Source organism: Heloderma suspectum, chromosome 10, assembly GCF_057233095.1.
Source record: "Heloderma suspectum isolate Gila_16-S chromosome 10, 16-S_ref, whole genome shotgun sequence".
Lineage (NCBI taxonomy): Eukaryota > Metazoa > Chordata > Lepidosauria > Squamata > Helodermatidae > Heloderma > Heloderma suspectum.
In genome coordinates, this window is record NC_139467.1 from 20,721,435 (window position 1) to 20,739,391 (window position 17,957).

At 46.8% G+C, this 17,957-nt stretch overlaps 1 long non-coding RNA gene across 2 annotated transcripts; it reads right to left on the reverse strand.

Annotated features, from left to right (window-relative positions):
* Nucleotides 1-319: 319 nt before the first annotated feature.
* Nucleotides 320-12,771, reverse strand: LOC146337927 (uncharacterized). Of its 2 annotated transcripts, none has more exons than XR_014785125.1 (4): nt 12,680-12,771; nt 6,870-6,893; nt 3,915-4,052; nt 320-2,509 (listed from the first exon to the last, which is right to left on the reverse strand). It is a non-coding gene; the product is annotated as an uncharacterized LOC146337927 (long non-coding RNA). The 2 variants fall into 2 exon arrangements; XR_014785124.1 differs by having other exon boundaries at nt 322-1,688.
* Nucleotides 12,772-17,957: the final 5,186 nt, after the last annotated feature.

Genomic DNA, 17,957 nt, shown 5'->3' on the forward strand with positions numbered 1-17,957 from the left:
CCTTCCTGCAGAAGAAATGGCAGTATCATGATTTGCAAGCTTCACATTTGAAGTGAAGACAAGCTGAATGCAAATTATCACCACTGGCGTATTAGGCGCTGCCCTCTTGAGGGTTCAGGGGGAATAGCTGCACCAGTCGGAGAAACGGCAAGGTTGTAACGCTCATCACCAATCATTTCTCTGGCCGATGACTTCAAAAAGCAGAATGCAGGACTAGATGGCCTTTGGTCTGATCTGTCAGGGTTCTTCTCATGATCTTATCTTTTCAGAGAGATGGCATATAGCAATGTTTGTACTGCACACACACAACAACCCCCCAGCCTCATTCTAAAGGATTTATTGAAAAGATTTGTGACAGGGGTCAGCTGTATGACTCAACTGGTTACATTTGTACATTACAAAGAAAGCAAATCACAAGTCAGTTTAGGTTTTACACTCAACCGATAATTTGGTTAAAAGGCTGAGGACAGATCTTCAGAGATTAACCAGTTTCAGCAAATTTGGCTGGTTCTATTGCCCATTATCCCATATTTCATTATAGGAAAAATTAGCTTTTCACTGGCAAACTCTTTGTAGATTCTACCAACAGCATTCCCAGATAGGCATTTGCTCACCTCCCCTCAACCACTCCCACATCATGTCAGCAATAAATATGTCAAGGGATGCCAAACCAGAATCCATGTACCAGCATTCATACTATTAGCGTTTCTATTAACAGTGCTAATACTGGGTTGTATTCAGTGTTAGCCCAACAAGAGTAGAGCCACTGAAATAAATGGGAATTAAGTTAGACTAACATCGGATACAACCCATAGTTATTGCCTATACAAATGCTATTGTTTAATGTTTATTTAGCATTAACCACAGGCTAGGTGCTGTACAGAACACAGAAAAAATAACCACTGTATGATTATTTGTCCATCTCACCCAGTATCACCTACTCTAGTTGGCAGAGGTTCTTCAGAGTGTCAAGTAAGAGTCTCTACCATATCCTGCTACCTGATTCTTTTTTTACTGGATGTGTCAGGGATTGAACCTGGGACTTTCTGCATGCTGAGCATAAGCTCTACCACTGAGCTACAGCCCTTACCCTGGAAGAATCTTCCGAGAGCAATGGCAAATACCAGTGGCCGTGGAGGCCGGTGGCTTTGATTTTGGTGGGTTGTGAATCCATTCTGGGTTTCAGTCAGAACCAGCCAGATCTCTAAAGGAGCTATCCAAAGTGCGGAACCCAGAATGGGTGCATAGGCCCACCAAAATCGGAGCCACCAGCCTCCACTGACCAGTGGGGTAGTTGTGCATTAGTTGTGCATTCTTTTGCAACAGAATTGGTGCAGTCTTATGGCACCTGAAAGAAACAGTTTTCTTGTGGCGTGAAAGCTTGTGAACAAAACAAATCTGTTAGTCTCTAAGTGCTACAAGGCTTGATGGCCGTCTTCCTGGAGAAGCAGCTTTCAAAATCTTGTTCTTGGGATTCTTTAGAACACCCTTTCCCAACTTTGGGTCCCCAGATGTTGCTGGTGTCAGGGGTGCCTCTGAGCATAGGCAGTGGCAGAGTAGCTCCGATTCCGAAGAGGAACCGCAAAACGTGGGGGAGGAACTTTCCCAGACTCTTCCAGAAAGGGAGAAACAGACTCCTCAGGTTTCAATAGTCCAGCTGGATGGAGAGGGCCTCTCTTCACACACCCCTGTGAGAGATAGCGAACAGGGAGAGGTGGGGCTTGGAGAGCCTGAATTCTCAGATGCCAGGTGCAGATGCAGAGCCAAGAGAGAGATGGCAGGGGTGGAGGTTAGGCGATCTGCCTGATTGGCCCGGCAGGAACACCTACATGTAGAGACCTCACAAGATAGAGGGAGATCCCCCCTACCACTTAAGTTAGGAAAGCGTGCCTGGTATTTCTCAAATGGTGGGCAGCTTTCAACCTTCGTAGCTTCCCTCTGAACTCCCTGAAGGCTTTTCCTTTGTAGACTGAGAGCCACTGACAATTTGCATCTGTATGACCCACTGAAGTAAAAGGATTAAAGAGCAGTGGATAGAAGCCTCTTGTCTGTGTTTTGATTTGGCTATTTGAAGTTCAGCAGGGACAAAAGGGAACCTGGACAGCTGGACTACAACTCCCATCATCCACATCCATCATAATGGGAGTTGTAGGCTAGCAGCCAGGCACAAGCAGGCTGATTGGCCTACACAGCCAGAGCCAATTTTGCTAAATATGGATCAAGGAAAGACAAGAACTTAAGAGCCCATTAAGGCAGCTTTCGCTTCTTCAAAACCACAGCCGTTCTCCTCCTGCTCTTTCACAGCCAGAAAACCCCAAAATGTCAGGCTTCGGGGGATATGGTCCCCCCACCATGGAATCCCTCCCACCCACCTACCCACCCACAAATTTCTGTGATATAAGAAGTGCTGATTCTGGTCATGTCTAGTGTAGATATTTGTGGTGAGATTCGGATGAGAAGGTATCTCATTTATGGTTTCCAATCATGTTGATGTAATTATTCTTTTCATCTGTAGAAAGATGGAAGGATTTACCATTAGGCCTGAAAGGGGGTGTGAAGATCAGAAAAGGTTGACACATGGCTGTTATTACCAGCTGCCCTGTTTTTGTTTTATGTCCTGGATTTGATGATGATGATAATGATAATTTTAAATAACACCTCAGCATCAGTACTATACAATGGGCAGTTTCATAAATGTATGGATTTAAATTAACTGATAATTTTTAAAAAATCTTCATCTTGACTGGCCATACAAGAGTCCAGTGGGATAGATCACTACTGTGCCCATTTCATAGATGGAAAACTGAGGCCAGGAGATGGAGACTTGCCCAAGAACACTCAATGAATCTATGGCCCAATGCGGGAGTTTTCTCATGCTATGTTTCTCATGCCCTAGTTCAGCACTATCTGACAGACCACACTCAATACAGGTGACCAGATGATGGACATCTGGACTTTTAATAATTGCATAGGAGAGGGAAGTTTGGCAGATGCCACTTCTCATTTCATAGCATCACTGGGTGGAGAAAAGCTACTTCTGCTGAAATCCTCTCTTCCATACAACCATAAAGGGGTTTTTGCAAGTGGTCACCCTGTCAGCGAAAAGTAATGAAGAGCAGGAAATGGGGGAACTCAAATGGGGCAGTCAATGGGAATAAGTAGAGCATGTTTGGGTGAGGGAGACAGTGAAGAGAACACAGATCTGATCAGGAATTTGGAGAAGAAATGTCATATGTATGTGCCTGTTAATTGTCCCTATCAGTCAGAAGCATCCCGGATTTGATTTTTGTTTGTTTGTTTTAATGCTGTCCTGAAACAGCTTTACAATAATCTGCTTCGTGGCAGGTGGGCATAATTAAGTTAGTATCATATTTATATCTGCTTTTCTGTAAAAACAAATGAAATGACCTACAGTAAAGGTATACAATTGGGTGAAACGAAAAACAAAAGTCAAAGACCAATCAAGGGTCTTCAAGGCTAAAGTGTAGAACAAATATAGACTCTGTTTGAGTTGTTCTTCAGATAATAACTTGGTATGAGCTTTCGTGGGTTACAACCCACTTCATCGGATGTTGCAAGGGGAACTGGAGTCTTTGAGTCTGAAAAGACTGGTAGGCTGCAATTCTATGCATGTCTAGACCGAAAAAAAGTCCTTCAGTTCCCAGCATTCCCCAGCCAGCCTTGCTGGCTGGGGAATGCTGGGAACTGAAGGACTTTTTTTCGGTCTAGACATGCATAGGATGTTGCCCTTAAACAGGTGGATATGTGGCAAGCATTCCATTCTCTTGAAGCAACAGTGATAAACCACAAGGGGCCCTAAGAGTATGTATCACGTGCATAAAAGCCATCGTCTCTGTTGAGCCCCTGATTAACACAATCGCATCTCTTTATCATCTCTTGTTCCACAACCTTACCATTGTTGCTCTCTTTTCTGCCTTTCCGACGAGTGCAGTAATAGACAGGGATGAGGAGGAGCATGGTGAGAAGAATATCTGCAGCTACAATTCCAATCATGATGGTTGGAGTGATGTGGTAACAGTCTTCATAATCCCCTGTGTATGACAGGTAGGTGTGGGGAAAACCAGCCCTGAATGCAACCAGCTTTTTTGGTCCCATACAAGTCAAAGCGCAGTGCTCCCAGAGCATAGGCAGAGGGCACTGTGTCACCATTTGGTGCCAAGTTGTCCCTGATATGGGGCTATACAGGCCTGAATGAGTAGAGTTGGGCCAAAATTTCTCAGAAGACTTTTTTCCCATAAAATTGTCAGAGAATTTTCTTTTTCCAGCCTCCAACTCAAAAAAGCGGGCCATTTTTGTCAAACATTCAATGAATAATCTCTGCCATGGGGGCAGGGGGGACAACACACCATCTTTCCCCACAATGCCTCAGAACAAAACTTATTTCCAAGGCATTTGTGAGTAGGGATGTACAGATTCCCCACCATCTGTTCTGGTGGGGAATCCACGGTGGGGGGGAGGGAGGCGATCTGTTCCTCCCCTCCGGAATCCTTGCAGAGCGTCTCCGCTCTGTGAGGATTCTGCAGAGCCGAGGGCCGCCGCTTACCTGCAACCAGAGCCCTTCGCCTCCGTGCCAATCGCCATTAAAAAAAAAAAAAAGCGATCGGCAGGATGTCCCCATAGACTTATATGCAAAATATAGCTGTGAATCTTGTGTAAAGGTCTATGTGTCCATAGGCTTATACGCAAGATTCATGGCTCTATTTTGCATATAAGTCTATGGACATATCCTGCCAATCATCATTTTTTTTTTTTAAAGCCATAAATCTTGCGTATAAGTCTACATAGACTTATACACAAGATTCACGGCTCTATTTTGCATATAAGTCTATGGGGACATCCCGCCAATCGCCTTTTTTTTCAATGGCGATTGGCGCAGAGGCAGCCGTGCCGTCCCATGCAGAATCCTCCAGGAGAGGTGGTAAGTGGGGCCAATCCACCGCAGATTCCTGAGGCCAGATTCCAAAGAATCCGGCCTCATTTTGAATCCATGGCAGATTTCTCTAATATCCCTAATTGTGAGGGATGCAAAATGGCGGCAGGGCTGCCAACAGGGAAACTCGGGTGTGGCCACTGCTTCAACTTATGGCCAGAGCAACAACAAAAAAACCCTTTAGAAAACAAAATTTGCTCTGCCACAGCTGTCAACGTTGAGTCCCACCCCCCACCACATGCAATAAATCATTGCAGAGTTGTCGTCGTCCCTGCAACAATAGTCATTGATATTGTTCTCAGTGTCACCACCCTTACTAACTGGGTGGAGTATTTTGGAAGGCCATTTTTGCTCAGCCCCAGAGAATGTTTGGGAGAGCAGCAGTTACATTTATAACGTGAAAGTCCACTTCAGAGTTGCCAGTTATGTTGTAAAAGGAATGTCGGCAGGTGCAGGCTGGCACGTTAAGGATGCAAAAAGATTAATGCAAGGGGCAGGGGAGGAAACCAGCACTCGCTATAATAACCTCTTCTTTACAGCAGTTAAAGATACAGGGACCCTTTGCTCTGGCATCTGGACACTGCAATACATCAGTTTGCATAGCCTAAGGATTCCAGGTTGCAGCTCCATTTCTGTCCTCTGGCACTATGTGTGTCAGTGTGTCTCAACACAGGAACATAGGACGCTGCCTTATACTGAGTCAGGCCATAGATCCATCTAGACCAGTATTGTTGATATTGTCTGGCAGCAGCTCTGCAGGGTTTCAGGCAAGATTCCTTCCTAGCCCTACCAGGAGATGCCAGGGATTGAACCTGGGACCTTCCGCATGCAAAGCAGGGGCTCTGCCACTGAGCTACAGTCCCTCCCATGTCAGGGAATGTGTATGTGCATATGTGTACAGGAGTTCCATCCAAAGAAGCGGAGCCGTGGGCAAGCAGCTTCTTCTGATTTCTCTCTTTCTCTCTCTCCCTCTTATTTATAATTAACTGAAACAGAGAGGTGGTGCATAGTAGTTCCCATGACAAATAGCACTGGAATATTTGCTCAAATGCAAAATGAGATGACTCATCCCAATTCAAAAAACATTTGATCTCAATGCAAATTTCCCATTCGGTCTTGAATGTTACAGGATGAGCTGGTGGTAGTGGTGGTGGTAGTGGTAGTGCGGGAACACATGGGTTTTGAAGTGCGCATTCACAAATAAGAGCTGTTATTGCATGCATGGCAGGACCAGCCCAAGACATTTGGTGCCTGAGGTGAAACACAAGATGGCACCCCCTCCCATTCCACCTACAGAAGCTGACAGGACCAGCAGCTGAACCTTACTTCAACACTGGCGATGGGACTGCCTCTTCCACCTCACCTGAGGGCAACACGGTAGCTTAGGGGGAGTGGGGTAGGCTGCCTGGAACATACAGCTCTGTCCTCCGGGGCCAGCCCAACCGTTAGGCAGAGAAAGCAGTTGTCTCAGGTGGTAGATGCTGAGAAGAGGCAACAGGGTGTTGGAGGAGAGACTGGTGCACCACATGGAATGTTCTGCTCCTCCTCAGTTGTCCTGCTGCCTTCAGGGGCAGTGGAGGGAGCTGTCCCATCATCAGTGTTAAAGACAGATTCATCTGCCAGCTTTTGTACCTGAAATGGGAGGGGTGCCATCTTGCTCTTTGTCTCCGGCAGCAAAACTGTCCTCCAGCAGAGGGGAACAGCCAGGGGGCTTCCACCACTGCTCCCTCCACCTCACCCAGCATCTGGGGCCTGAGGCAACTGCCTCCCTCTGCCTAATGGCAGGGCCAGGTAAGGTAAAAAAAAAAAAAAGGTAAAAAAGAGGGATGGGTATTTCCATATTGGTGAGTAATTCATTGAAAAGGTGTCCTATTTAAAACAATCACGTCATGATTTCTTGATTACTGAAATCGCTCACCTGTTTGCCCAGCAGCTGTGCTTCCTGTAAGGAAGGGAGAGGGGGCAGGAAAGAGGACAGATATATTACTGCAGGCAGACATCACAGAATAACCCCTTCCCACAACAGAAGCCCCTCATCTCCTTCTTCCCTAAGCTTAAGCTCGGCAGGCAATGTGGAAGGTGCTCCCAACAGCTACATATAGTTCAGAGGTGGGCAACACACTGCCTTTAGGCCGCATGCAGCCCATGCCACCCCCACTGCAGTGACTGCTCCCCCCAATGCACCCCAAAATGACATTTAAAAACCAAACAGCAAAGCTCCGTAGCAGCTACATTTGTCCATTTTGGCACCCCATAGCTGCTACGGAGAATCACAATGGACAAATGTAGCTTGGAAACAAGATATATTTGTCTGCCTTAGCACTATTTGTCTGTCTTAGCACTATATATTTGTAGCTTGGAAACAAGATATATTTGTCTGTCTTAGCACTATTGAATGCTATGGAGTGGTTTGCTGCCGAATTTCGATGGCAAACTGATGGGTTTTTAAAATCTAAATTTGTAAATAAATTTATTCTCCCCCTCCCAGTGCAGGCTGCGGGTGGAGGGGAGTCTGAAGGCTAAAATGGACCCTGGATCTTCCACAGTTGTCCACCTCTGGTACAGGCTTGTTTCTCTGTAGCTGTGGATGCTCTGACTGGGATTTTGTTTGGTCAGCATTTCAAAGAGAGCCAATTTGATCTGCAGCTCTCAAAGGTGCCAACTGGAACTCAAATCATCCGTCGGATAAATAATTGAAATAGTGTTCCGTGGGTCATTTGGGATTGTGGATTGTGTGAAGACAAGAACAGAGGGCCGTGTGGTTCCACTGCAGATCACTTTCCTATCAGCTGCTACTTCCTCTTGCAACACTGTCTTGCAGTCTCACCCCCCTTCCTCTCACCGGACACACAGATTCTGCAGCCATCAGTTTCAGTTCCTCTGAGACTCAGGCAAACCCTTTAAGGAAACAGCTTTGAAAAGGGGCCCTCTTCCCTCCGCCCCTTAACATAGGCCCACGTCCTTTTTGCAAAATCTTAGGTTTACGCAGCCAGATCAATGCAAAACAGACATCAGTTGGCATTATTAGTAGTACTAGTAGTAGTAGTAGTAGTAAAATTACATTTATATCCCACCTTTTTCCTCCTTAAGGAACCCAAAGCGGCATACATAATCCTCCTCCTCTCTGTTATATCCTCACAACAACAACCCTGTGAGGTAGGTTGGGCTGAGAGTCAGTGACTGGCCTAAAGTCACCCAGTGAGCTTCCATGGCCGAGTAAGGACTAGAACGCACATCTCCCGACTCCCAGTCCAGCACTCCAGCCATTACACCATACTGGCTCTCCACTACACCACATTGGCTAATATGCTGCTTAGCATGTATGTAACACTTTTCTTGAGCAGTCACAATAGTTCATGTGCATTGTCTCAAGACAGGCAGTATAGCCTAGCAGTTAGAGTGCTGGGCTTAGATAGTGGCACCAGAGTTTAAATCTACACGCATTCACTACCCAGAAGGCTTGATTTTGTGTCAGTCATGCTGTCTCAACCTGTGTGTGTGTGTATAATATTTCTATGCCACCTTTCAAGGAAGAAGCCCTCCCAAAGCAGCTCACCACAAGAACATTCATATAATAAAAAAGGTACAATAACAAGGCGGCAGGCATTCAGAAAAGAAACACCAGCAACAAAACATTACTAAAAAACCTACAGTGTAATTGCAGCTGTAGAGCAGAACAGTTCAATCAAACATAAACAGGGGAAGGCCAGAGTAAAGACGTAGGTCTTCGGGGCCTTCCTAACAGGCCTAACTTACTTCACAGGGGTGGTTGTAAGGATAAAAGGGGGGGAGGGTTGTGTTTGTTGCCGTGAGCTCCCTGGAAGCCAAGCAGAATGCAATCAATAATACCTCAGTAATCCTGATAATACAGGTTACCCTGTATTGTTCTCTTCTTAGTACAGATGGGGGTGGGGCTGAGATCACCCCATGAACCCTGGTACACTTCGGGTGCAATCCTATGCATGTTTAGACAGAGAAATGCATAGGATTGCGCACTCAGTGAGTTTTAAGACTCTGGACTTAATGGTATTGGGGGGGGCTGAGACTGGAATGCACATAATGTGACTTTGTTTAGTTCAACATGTGTTAAGCCGGCTCTGGTGTGGGGGGGGGCTGCTCATTCTAGTGAATAGGGCCCTGGAGGTCTGACCCAACCCCAACCCCTGACAGCACCACAGCTCATACACAGTAAATGTGTGAGCTGAAATTTGAGCCAATGGATGTCCCAATGCTCTTGGCCACTGTGAGCCAACTATGGGGCCCCATATGAACAATTTGGTTATCCCATGTGCCCTTTGCTTTACTAAGTGTGTAATCCTGTGCATGTTAGACAGAAAAAGTCCAACAACTCCCAGCCATCCATGGCTGGCTGGGGCATGCTGGGAGTTGTAGGAGCTTTTTTCTGTCTAAACATGCATAGGATTGCCCCCTAATATACTAAATACTTTAGACAGAGCCCTCCTATCACTCAGATCAAAGGCAACCCTCTCACATATTTTGTTTTAAGTTGAATTATACTTAGGGCATCAAAATTGGTATTTATATTTGATACATATAGACCCATTCATTACATATATTCATACGGTACTTTAAAGAACCTTATAAGTTTATCGTTTTGACCGCAGCCCAGGCTCTCAGTGTAATGTTCTTAGAAGAGCATATGGCAAGGATGGGAACATGTAGGCCTTCACACATTGGTGGACTGCAATTCCCATCATCCCTCACCATTGTCTATTCTGCCAAGGGCTGAGGGGAATGGCATTCCACCAACATCTAGAGAGCCAAATGTTTCTCACCCCTGGCATATGGTACAGCCAAAGATTATCCTGTAATTGATCATTCCTAAACAGGACCGCCGACGGTGACTGTAGCCATGAAATTAAAAGACGCTTGCTCCTTGGGAGGAAAGCTATGGCAAACCTAGACAGCATAGTAAGAAGCAGAAACATCACCTTGCCGACAAAGATCTGTCTAATTAAAGCTATGGTTTTCCCAGTAGTAATGTATGGCTGTGAGAGCTGGACTATAAGGAAGGCTGAGCGCCGAAGAATTGATGCTTTCAAACTGTGGTGCTGGAGAAGACTCTTACGAGTCCCCTGGACTGCAAGGAGGTCAAATCAGTCCATCCTAAAGGAAATCAGCCCTGAGTGCTCATTGGAAGGACAGATACTGAAACTGAAGCTCAAATATTTTGGCCACCTAATGCGAAGAGAAAACTCCCTGGAAAAGACCCTGATGCTGGGAAAGACTGAAGGCAAAAGGAGAAGGGGACGGCAGAGGATGAGATGGCTAGATAGCATCACCGATGCAATGAATATGGACTTGAGCACGCTCCGGGAGAGAGCGCAGGACAGGAAGGCCTGGCGTGCTCTGGTCCATGGGGTCACGAAGAGTCGGACACGACTGAACGACTGAACAACGACAAAACAGAACAAAAATACTCAGGGGGGGTTGGGGGGGAGAAATACTGAAATCAAAGGGAATCCTCTCACAGAGACAATGCAGGGGGCTGGAGGGTACAGAGACAGACACAGTTGGTGATGCTCTCACAACCTATGCCACATTGTCCCACCTAGATGGAGGGAACTCTTGAGCCAGACTCTGCTGGGGCCTCAGAAAGGTAGCCTAAATGGAAAGGATTTGCAGGACATCTGAAGAAGCTCAGTCTTGGGCAAGTTGCCTTCAGGCCATGTCGGCTATGCTATGTCCATTCGGTTGCAAGATAGTAGAAGATCAAATTCACCTTCTGCTATAATGTGCTAAACATGATGACTTGAGACTCAAATATACTTTTTCACTCCTAAAGAAGAAGGGGTTGGAATCAAGGGATAAGGTGCTTATGTTATTAAATGGATTGGATTATTATGCTGCTTTTTGAATGGTGAAATATATTAATTCTGCTCTGAAAGTGAGACTAGGGGCTTTGAATTCAACCCCCCCAAATTGTGCTTAGTTCAATGTAAGACAAGCCAAGATGGTTCGGCCTTAGGTCTGAAATATTAAATTTTAGGCACTGTTGTTTTTCTGGATGTAACCAGTGGCTATATTTTAGTCAAATATGTTTTAGCTTTATGGACTGGTTTGCTGTTTTGCAAATGGCTGATTGTCAATGCCAACACAATAAAATTGAACAGAAAAGAACAGAAACTGTCAGTGGGCCTCCCGCTCTGAGCACATTCATCTCCTCCTTACCAGTCATGCATTCGCTTCCCTGTGCTCTGGACCAGTTTGCATGACAACACAGGGGGAGAAGATGAGGTATCCTTCCTCCTCTCGTCACTCTCTTGCTTGGAGAGGGCAGTTGAGGAGGCTAAGAAGCTCCAGGGATTGGAAGTGTCCCCCCTGCTGGGGTGTGGCCCTTGGCCTATGCCCAGTGGTGCCAACCCCTGATGCTGGTCTGCCTCACCAGTACAAGCTTGCAAGAAGCTACTTCCATCTGACAGCTGTAGCATGTTGAGAGGCTGACAGACAGGTAGTAGTTCCTGCCACATGGGGAGACATTCCCAGTTGTGGTGGCAGAATCAGCAACCCTCCATGCAGTGGGAATACTACATGTATTGAGCACATCACAACTGCCACATGCAGGCTGTGGCAAAAGATTTCCAGATGGTGCGCATAGTGCATAGACCCTTCCTTCGCACGCAGGATAGGCAAGGTGCTTTTGCTTGATGTTCAAGGTCTTGTTGGGGCACAGCAAGCAGAGATAACCTGCAAAGCTAGTGGAGGCTGGTGGGGCTGTGAATCCATTCTGAGTTTCAGTCAGAACCACCCAGAACTCTAAAGGAGCTATCCAAGGCACTGAACCCATTTTGAGGATAGGTTTCAGCATCTTGGATAGCTCCTTTAGAGTTCTGGATGGTTCTGACTGAAACCCAGAGTGGATTCACAGAGTGGATTCACAGCTCCACTGGGTCTTTCAAAGCCCTGCTACCTGAGATCCTTTCAGTGGTTCCTAACTTTGGGTCCCCAGATGATGCTGGATGTCACCCCCCCCATCCTCAGCCAGCATGTCCATTGGTTGGAAGTGATGGGAGTTGTAGTCCAACAACATCTGGAGACCCGCCATTGGGAACCGCTCTTCTAATAACTGACAGTGCCAATGACTGGATCTGGGACCCTTCCAGCATGTGCTCAGCCAGTGAGCTCCACCCCTCTCCGGATGAACAAGCCCACCTATTTCTCCTTTGGAAGTTGAGTGATTTTGATGAACTGGCTCTCCTACAAAGAGCAAGCCAAGTGGGGAGAAGGAGAGGGATGCTTTGGGGGGGGGAGTTCTAGAGCAGGGGTGGAGAGCTTCCCTCAGCCTGAGGGCCAAATTCCATTTCAGAGATGTTCTGTGGGGTTGTATTCCAGTGGTGGGTGGAGCTGAAGGCAAAAGGGCTGGGCCAAGACCACCAGCATATCTGAGCTTGAAGCTCTCACTGCCAAGAACTAAGCCTCAGGAGAGGCATTTCAACCTTTTAGAATAGGGGGGGGGAACTACACAAAAGCCAGCTAACCACCACAAGAGCAGTGGTTGGAGGGAAGGGGTGGGGCCACAGGAAGGGGCGTGGCCTACTGGGGATGGTGGAGAGTCAGATTGGTACCCCCAGAGGGCTGGATTTCACCACCAGGCCTGATGTTCCCCACCCCTCTTCTAGAGCCATGGAGAACACATGCAAGGGTGCACAGAAGGGGACCCCAAGTTCACACTCCAATCTGTTAAAAAACACCTAAAGCCACACTCACCCATAAACAGGCAGAAAATGGAAACAGCAAAGCCCCACATGCTGGTGATGATGGTTTTACAAGCCTGACCTCTGGATAAAGCATGCAGCTATGAGGATCTGCAAAGAAGTTGCCTCATAGCCTGGTGCCCGAGCAGGATGTGGGATGACATCAGGAGTCACACGGCAGCTCCAGCAGCCACAGGGCAGGCTAGCACTGCATCCCCCTGACTTCCCCAGAGTCGCAAGACTCCTCCTTCTGCCGGTCCCGGAGTAGCATGTTTGCTTGATTGTACTTTTGCATTAATTTTCCAAAGACAAAGGTAAGCAATCCAAAAAGACGAGAAAATTTGATCCAATTTGGAGCACTTACTGCTGAGGTTACTGTGGTCCCCTGACAGTTCTAGAAAAAACCCTGAGAAGGCATCTGAATGGGGCAGAATGAATGGGGCCCCATGGGGGGGGTTAAGTACTGCTGGTACTGCTGCCTCATTTGCTCTGTCCCGTTCTGCCACCTCCATAAAGATTTTTTTTTTAACTGTTGGGAATATTTCTGCAATTTTTTGGACTGAGAAATACATGCCAGTTTAATGGCTGGGAAGTAAACGGAGGAAAAATTTGCGTGCCTAAATGCCGTTACTGCAAGTGTGCAAATTTCTGCTCCATTTACTTCCAGCCTTTAAATGTGAACAAATGTCACCTCCAGTGACTTACCAGCCATGAAATTGGTGTATATTTCCCTTCCATTTACTTACCAGTCCCAGAAATGTGCAAATTTCCCCAACATTAAAAAAAAAAAAACTTAGGGGGTGGCACGAACGGGATGAAGCAAATAGGTCACCAGCACCAGCAGTATTTTCACCCACCCATCCACACATCCAAATGTGGCCCTATTCACTTCATCCCATGCAATCACTTTCTCAGAACTGTCAGGGAACCACAGTAACCGAAGCAGTAAGTGCTTCAAAAAGGAGCTGCGAAAAATAGAGCGGGAGAGTTAATATCTCCCATTACTGGAGGAGCTGGAGACTTGGGGAAGTGTTGAAAAGGCAGGGGACGCTGAGTTTCCATGTGTATTACCTACTGCTCCCCTTGACATCTGAAACGTACAAGGAAATTGACCAGGCAAGACTACACATATTGGACAGCCGTAAGAGCGCACTTGCAAAAGACCGACAAAAAGGCACTTTCTTTCAAAAAATTATGAACACAATTGCGCAATTCTCTGGGGCCAAAAAAATACAAAACGCAACCCCAGTTGAACATTTTTGAGGCACCCAAAAAACACACCCCACAGCAAACATAAAGGGGTAGTGATCAGAGTGGGGATGGGGAGACAACTAGGGATGTACGAAAGTCACTTACCTTTTTGAAGGGTGACATTCGTGGTGGGGGAGAGGCGCTCTGTCCCTCCCCCCGAAATTCTGAGCCTCTCCCCCACCACGAATGTCACCCTTCGAAAAGGTAAGTGACTTTCGTACATCCCTAGTTGTCTCCCCATCCTCACTCTGATCACTACCCCTTTATGTTTGCTGTGGGGTGTGTTTTTTGGGTGCCTCAAAAATGTTCAACTGGGGTTGCGTTTTGTATTTTTTTGGCCCCCAGAGAATTGCGCAATTGTGTTCATAATTTTTTGAAAGAAATTCTGGCCGGGGGGGAGGCGCTCCGTCCCTCCCCCCCCCCTCGAATCCTGACCAGCTGGCTCCGCTCCGCAGGGATTCTGCAGAGACGCCGGCTGGCTCCGCCAGCGGCCGGACATCTGGCCGCTGGCTAGCAGGGATGCAAATGGCGGCGGCCATAGCCGCCGCCGTTTACGTCCCTGCAGTCAGCCGTGATAGGCTACGTAAATGTTTACGTAGCCTATCATGGCTGATTTAAAAGGAAAAAAAACGCGTGTATGCAAATGGCAGTGCCCATGGGCGCCGCCATTTGCATTCCTTATTTTGGCACGTCTTAGTCTACGTAAACATTTATGTAGACTAAGACAGCGAAAATAAGGGGAACGCAAATAGCATAGCATCTACACTATTTGTATTCCCCTTATTTTCGCCGTCTTAGTCTACGTAAATGTTTACATAGACTAAGACGTGCCAAAATACGGAACGCAAATGACGGCACCCATGGGCGCCGCCATTTGTTTTTTCCTTTTAAATCAGCCGTGATAGGCTACGTAAACATTTACGTAGCCTATCACAGTGTTTTTTAAAAATCTAGCCGTGATAGGCTACATAAATCTTTACGTAGCCTATCACAGTTTGTTTGTTTTTTTAAACTGGAAATGGAGGAGGCAGCAGCCGGTCGGAAGACCGGCCACCGCAGCCGCCGCCACCGCCAAACCGCCACCGCCAGGAAGATCTACCCAAGGTAAGTCCCGTCCCGTCCCGGGGGGGCAGACCGTTCCGCCACCGATTTCGGGGGCCCGAATGCTCTGGCCTCCCTGAGATCCATGGTGGAATTCTCTGACATCCCTAGAGACAACGTGGGTTCTGCCATGAAGGGCATGGATACTGGCTGGAGGAGCAAGGGGAATGAGGAGAACAAGCCATGGTGAGCCTGATCGTCTGTTGGGCACACCATGGGTTGTTCCACGAACCCACACTGCACAGCTTATTTGCAGGGTGGCTTAGCATGATGTGTGAATGTGGCCTAAGTCTAGTTATTGACAGAGAGTTGTGCGCTTAACCTATTTTCCCCCCTTCACTTTACAGGAAAATTTGTAAGTGAACTCCATTGGCTGCTTGGAGGTGTTGTTTACGGTTCATCCTAAAAACAAATTATATTTACAGAACAATTCTATGCATGTCTACTCAGAAATAAGCTCCACTGAGTACAGTGGGACTTACTCCCAAGTAAGCAGGTATAAGGTTGCATTGTTCATCTCTTTTGTAAAAGTTGTCCAGTTTTCCAACTTTTAGCTATTACCCTACATGCTGCCATTAGCATGAGTAAGGATGGTAGAATGAACAAGAGTCGAGTTCATTGAGAATTCTGATTTCCTCCTTGAAGCTGGCTTTACCTCATTCTCCAATGCAAGTGTCATTTCTTTTTCAAATGGGAAAACTGCCCATTTTCAAACGCGTGTCCCCAAATGCATACTTTCCCCATTTTAAAGTGTGCATTTTTCAAAAGGGATACATTTTGCCAACACGACTGCAAGCTTGAGAATGCATGAGCTTTTTCCAAAAAGTGTAACTGCGTTCGAGGCACGTTCCCCTGCGTTTGGGGATGCGAGTGGGGCACGTTTTGCTGTTTTTCGGACTGAAATAAAATTCTTGGACATCTCTACCCAGAGTAGTTGAGCTCCCATCAAACATACCCAGATGGAGAGAGGGTGTGGTGTGGATCGGGATGTGCCAGTGTTTGGAGAACCGCACCCTGTGTTGCTTTCATGGCAGCTTGATCTGTGGGCCGGAGCAGACAATGGTGCTTATTTCTGTGCTGCAAAAGAGCCTGCCTCCTGCTTTCTGAAGATTTCAAGCTGCTGTGAAAGACATAGGAGCAGGCCAAGCTGCCCCCCCAGGTAGTTGGAAACCTAGCTGTGAATTAAGGAAAGGCACCGAGAGTTGGCCCAATAGTGGGTCCCAGCAGCAGAAGGTCTCCATGTGCATCTTAGCAGGCATATACCATGATGGTGGATTAAATTGTTCTCCCCTGTTGTCTCTCCTACTGCCAAAATCTAATGCTCTCAGGAGTGGGAGGGGTTCGTCCTATTTTGACTCTTGGAGTTGGGCTGTGTGACCATTCAGGGATCCCTTGTACCTGAGCCCTCCACCACAGCGCCTGTAGGCACCAATGTGCCCACAAACTCCTCCCTTAGCACCTGCCAGGCTCCCTGCCCCTTCTGTTTTTTTTTATTTTATTTCTTAAGATGTTTAAAATTAAAATATATATTTTTTAAAAAACCTAGGAGCTGGCTTCCTGCAAAGTGAAGTGCTGCATTCCAGTGTTATCTTTCTTGGGGTTCAAAAGAACAGTTTTGCCTTTTGGAGCTCAGCTCCCATCTGTGCCTTGTGCTCAGGTTCTTGCACAAGTTGCTTTTCTTTTAGTCTCACTCGTTTGGCTCATGGGTAATGACTGTTCTGTGACCAGCCATGGCCACCTTGGCAGCCATTTGATGTATTATTATTAGCATTAGCATTTCTATACCACCCCATAGCTGAAGCTCTCTGGGCGGTTTACAGAAGTTAAAACATTAAATGCAATATAAAAAGTGTAAAAGCCATGTATATAAAAGCACACAGACAATATACACAAATGACATATAACTAAAAACAACTTTGAACTGCCAGTCATAACTAAAGACACATCCAGGACTGATTAAAACTCATCATGTGCTGCCAAATGCTTGGGAAAAGAGAAAGGTCTTAACCTGGTGCAAAAAAGATAATAATGTTGGCGCAAGGTGGACCTCATCAGGGAGCTTGTTCCACAGATGGGGGGGCACCACTGAGAAGGCCCTCTCCCTCATCACTAAGTGGGCTAGGTGCCCTATGGTAGCCATTTTGTGAGAGTGTCCATGACATTCACTTAAAATTCCAAATGTGTCCACTGACCCACAAAGGGTGGGGACACCTGCCTTCCAGCCAAAGCCCAGAATTCCCACCTCAGATCTCCAGGGAGGCAGCCAGCACCCTAAGATTCTCAAAGACCCAAACCCAGCTCTCTATTTCTCAGTCTCTGAGAGCTGGCTGGGGGCTGATGAGCTTGTAGACCAACACATCTGGAGGGGACCAGGTTGAGTAACTCTGCAGTAAGGGCTTCAGACAACACAATTCAATCGAATGACAACTGTGCGGTTGGTGTTTTGTGGGGCAGATAAAGAGTGGTCTTTATCTATCCCTCAGATAACTAAATTCCCTCTTCCAGAGTCATAAACACAGGTGGTTTTGTCTAGACCTGTATTTGTTAGGTAGGGGATTGGGATGGGGAAAGGACAAGTCATAAGCAAGGGAAGGTCTTCACAGTCGCCACAGATGAGAGGAGGAGCAAGCAGCAAGGCTAGGCAGCTATTTGGGGTGACATTAAAAAGGGTGGCAGAGTGGAAGCAGGATCACTCAAAGCTGGGCTACGACAGGGAGTTCCCCAACTCAGTCCCTACTGTGCATTTCAAATGAGGCTTGAACAGGAGAAATTCTCAACAGACTGTGCCCAGAACAGTCAGTGCAAGCAGGGAAGTGCCATTTACATTTTCTGCCTCAAACACCCAAATATCTTGGACCGAAGCTTCTTAGGAAAACCCACTGCAATGATAAATCAATTTGTTGTTCTCCACTAGAAGGGCAGAAGGGTCAGTGAAAAAA